Source organism: Grus americana, unplaced genomic scaffold (genome assembly GCF_028858705.1).
Source record: "Grus americana isolate bGruAme1 unplaced genomic scaffold, bGruAme1.mat scaffold_778, whole genome shotgun sequence".
NCBI lineage: Eukaryota > Metazoa > Chordata > Aves > Gruiformes > Gruidae > Grus > Grus americana.
In genome coordinates, this window is record NW_026561988.1 from 295,021 (window position 1) to 299,859 (window position 4,839).

Genomic DNA, 4,839 nt, shown 5'->3' on the forward strand with positions numbered 1-4,839 from the left:
GAAAGGCACAAGCTGTTTTGGTACGTGGGCAGATGCCCGATCCTTCACCCACCACAGGAGGGTCCAAAATAAGAAAATCACGGCCAATGGGGAAAGGATTAGCAGGTGTGCAGAGCAAAAGGATGTCATCAGGGCTGTGTGGGGTTCCTGTGATGCAGCCCTTTGCTTATTTTGTACTCTCTGTGGAGTTCCTGAGATGGTTGCTGGGGTTCCTTGGGCAGCAAATCCATGAAATAAGTGCCCCCTTTCATCACCTGTAGCGTCATGCAATTGCTCACATTGCTATTTTGATAGAGGATCGGGCAATCAGAAATGTCCTAACATGGAGACAAGGATATGGTGGGAAATGGTGTTGAAAGCCCTAAGGAACTCCAGGTAAATGAACCCCGCTGCTGCTCCCGTATCAAGAAATGCAGTCCTTTCATCTTAGCAAGGAATGAGGACAGTCAAGCGTGATCTGCCCTGGGTTCATCCAGTCACCCTCTCTTTCAGATACACAGAAACCAAATCCAAAGGCACGCTCTGTGCCACACAGACAACACAGGCTGACCTCACTATGATATCAGCTGGCTCCCTCAACACCCTTGGATACAGCCCTGCCAGTTCTGTGGACTGTTAATACTTGATCAAGTAACCCCTGGCTTGGTCCACATCCACTGCTGGTGTTTCTCCTCCAGAGTCCTGCTTCAAGGCACAAAGTCCTTGGAGACCTTGTTGGTGAAGACAGAGGCAAAGAGGACAAAGAGCACCTCAGACAGTTCTGCATCTTCTCTGGCAAAATTCAGCAGTGCCCACACATTAATTTTGTTGATTCTCCTTGAACTGTAACTTCAATACTAACAGCTCATCTTGATGCCCTTGGACATCCAAGCAAGTATCAACTCCACAGGAGCCTTGTCTTTCCTAAAGCCCTCCCTGTTTCTAAATTCCTCCTTTGAAGTGAGGTCCTCTATCCACACCCTCCGTGCTTCCCTTTTTCGATGGAGCATCCCGACAAGGTGCCTGTTTAGCCAAGCTGCTGTCCTGAGACGTCCACTTGTTTGCTGGACTATCGGCATGGACGCTTTATGTGCTTAGAGGATGCTGCCCCTGAAAAGCCGTTGCACTGAATGCTGCTCCCCTTGAGTGATACTGCCCACTGAACGTTCCCGGAACGGGCCAAACTCTGCCACTCTGCGACCTGGCATCTGCGCTCTGCTCCTCTCCTTCCTCACTCCCCTTGGGAGCTGAGACTCCAGCATTTCTTAGCTATGAGTGCCAAGGCTGACAAGGATGACACAGCTTTTCAGATCCAGGTGAGCATCACGTTTCTTGGCGCATCTGGCAGCTGTGCTGAAAAGCTGATGCAAAGAACCTCCAGACACCAAAAGCAGCATTTGCACAGTGCTGTCCTGTGAATGTCAGGGGGTGGTGGGTTGACTTTTGGCCACCAGGTGCCCACCCAGCCTCTCTCTCTCATCCCCACCTCATTCTTCACTCTCCTTGGTGCCTCCAGGGTACTTTCTCTCTTACAGCTGCTGCACACTGGGTTTTACCCTTTCTGAAAGAGGTTATCACAGAGATGCCACTGCAACGGCTTATTGGCTCAGCTTTGGGCAGTGGCTGGTCCATTTTGGGGCAGCTGAAAGTGGCTCTCTCCAACATGGAGTCAGCTCTTGATCGCTCCTCACCTAAGCCTGCCATAACTGTCAATGAAGGTCTGGTGGAGAAGGGAGAGAGCCTTAGCTCTCCCAATGGCAATGACTCCGTTTGCTCAGAGGAATACCTCTATAAGCTGTCCTGGCCATACTGAGCAGGGACAGGCTTCATTATTCTAAATGTGGGCATCTACTGTCACTTCAGCTGGCCAAAGGAAAGTCCCACCAGCCTCCAAACAATGAACCAAGATGCTGCCCTGTCCTTCTGAATCGCTCCATCTGAGCTCAGAGTTACCTGCACATGTCTTGCACACCCTCTGGTACCCCAGATGTCACCTGTGGTTTCCATGGGTACAGGAGGGACAGGAAATGTCTCCCTTTGAGTTTCTGGGTATTCTGTCCATAGTGGGACAAGAAGAGGGGATTCTTTGACCTAACTCTGTCTCTTCCCCAGCTCAGGGCAGAAATATCAGTAATGACTTCAGGTTTTTTCACAGCAGGTTCCTCTGGAGCCCCAGGGACATTCTCTGAGGGAGCCCAGAGGGGGCAGAGAAAGTGCTGCCTTGGGCTGGTCCTCTGCTGCTGAGCTGGGCTGGGCTCCTGGGATGGAGGGAGTTCATGGCAAGCGGGCAGCGCTGCAGAGAGACAGCTCTGCCCAGGAGCAGCTCCTCTGCAAAGCGCAGCAGGGCTGAGGGCACTGCCTGCAGGCACTGAGAGCAGACAAGAGGAACGAGAGGAGTTAAAGGCAGTATGGGCTGGGAGGACAAGTGAGAGCTCACCAGGGGAAAGAAATCTTCACAGCCCTTGACACGGTAAGTCTCTGGCTGCAGGGCAATGCAGATGAGTGCCTGGAAGCCTGTACTAGACCTGGCCCATGCCACCTCTCATAGGACCTGTCATGATGGCTCTCCTTGCTTTTCTCAGGTGTGGAGGAGGAGGACGTGCTCCAGAGCAGGGCTTCCCTGCTGCACCATCAGAGGCACAAGGCAAGACAGCTCCCTTGTCTTGACGATGGCTGCAGGGCTGTGAAGGTGGCTGTGCAACCAGGGTTGTCCAGGTCTGTCCTTTTGAGCAGGGTCCCTGCACCCCCGGGGACTGTGTGCTGGCGCAGGGACTCTGCTGCCTGGCAGGGAAAGGGAAAGGGAAAGGGAAAGGGAGGAAAGGGAAAGGGAAAAGGGAAAGGGAAAGGGAAAGCTGTGGGTGGAAGGAGAAAGCCCCAGCATGGCAGGGCAGGGTACGGTCCTTCTGCTGTCGAGAGAGTGCTGCATGGGTCAGGGCTTCTCACAGCTTCAGCTCTCCCTCGGGACATTTCTAAGGGGACTTCTCAAGAAGCCCATCAGGTTAGTGGCTCCTGGAAAGAGAAGGGCTTTCCTGAATCTTTGTCTGGTTGTCTGGGGTTGGCACTGGAGATCAAACTTCCTGTTTCTGCTTAGAAGAAGGCTTTGCGACTCCTAGACTCTTAGCCTGAGAGACAAGTAAGTCTGGGAGAAGCACCTCAAAGCGCTGTTCCCAGCTGCCTCCAGCCAACGCAGCAGCAACAACTTGCCCTTCGCAGCCCCATCAGGTTTCTGAGATCTGGTCTTTAGCCCCTGCAGAGGCAGAGAGGCCCCTGGGCAGTGCCCTGCCCCTGGGAGGTGTTTGCAGGCAGAGGTGAGCACACAGCAGGAGGGATGGGGTTTGTGAGCACTGACAGGGAGTTGGGCTGGGGACAGGGAGGTGACGGCTCCTGGCAGGAGCAGCTCCAAGCAGCAGAGACACGGGCAGGGAGTGAGAGGGAGCTGCTGCCCGAAACGCTGGGGAGGGGGATGTGGGCACCTCCCTGCTGTCCCTGCACTGCAGACACCTTCCCCTGAGCAACTCCTCCCTGGTCTCCTTTCCCAGCCTCAGCAGAGCCTCTGCCCTCAAGCCCATGGGCTCTCGGGCGTGCATTGCCTCTGGAGCAGCCAGAGCCCAGAGAAGGACAAACCCCTGATGTCCAGCAGTCTTGGTGTGTCCCTCCTCCCTTGGCAGCAGCATGGTGGCATGTCACTGCCCACCCCTCCTGCCTGTGCTGCCCTTCTGCTCACCCTTGGATTTGCCTTCTCGGTGCGGAAGGGGGTGGGGGCTGCAGTGGCAGGTTCATCTCCTCTTGGGACACTGACCCTTTGGGTCCTGCTATGCAGATGTGTCTATGGGAGCAAAGTGCCCAAGTCTCCTCCGGGCAACTTCAGGACCTTCAGCTGTTTCCCTGGGGTGTCCTGCTGGGCTGCAGGGTGCCCTCCAGAAGGGCACAGCTCTCCCATAGTATCTCTGTGCTCGCAAGGATCCCCATGGAGAAGACACCTCAGTGCTAAGGCTGTAGAAATGCTTCTGGGCAGCTGTACGTGGGCAGATGGAATGATCTCTTTGTGTTCCTGCTTGGAAGGGGAGAGATGAGATCCTCCTCAGGTACCCTGAGAACAGGTGAGGACTCTCTCAATCTGCTTGGTGAACCTGGATTTCTTTGCTCTCAGCAGCACCCTGTTTCTTTTCAGAGGAACACCTGGGGTGATCATCCTCCAGCTCCAAGCTGCCAGCACCGGGCAGCTGAGAACAGGACTGATGGGCAGAGCAGCTCTCCTCTCTCAGCACTGTGGAGGAAAGTCCCTTTGCCTCGCAGGACCCACAAGATTTCACTTGGAGTGCCTTAGAAATGTCAGGGATTTCCTCCATCCCAAACCACTCCACTTGCAACTAGAAGAAGAGAAACAACCCCAAATCCCCTCAGCCCTCTTCTGCACTTGGGCAAATTGCAAACCACAATGCTGAAAAGCTTTTTGATATATCATGAGTGCATTTAATTGGACATCCCCCTGCATTCCTAGTTCCCTCTCGCTGCACGGCAGGAAGGACTCCTCAGGAGCCCATTGCAGAGTCCTTGCTCCCAATGGCACCCTCAGCCAGCAAAAGCCAGAGCTCAAGTAAGAGAGCTGCAGAGAGGTCTTCCAGAAAAAGAAAGAGTCATAATGTGGGGTTGCAATGAGACGTACAATATGTTTAGCTTGGAGCAGTCTGGCCTGAACTCAGCACTGCCTTCTCCTCCTCAACAGATAAGCTTACCCAGAGGAAGCAATGTTCAACCATAGCTGCATCACTGAGTTCCTCCTCCTGGCATTCGCAGACACCACGGGAGCTGCAGCTCTTGCACTTCGGGCTCTTCCTGGGCATCTACCTGGCTGCCCTC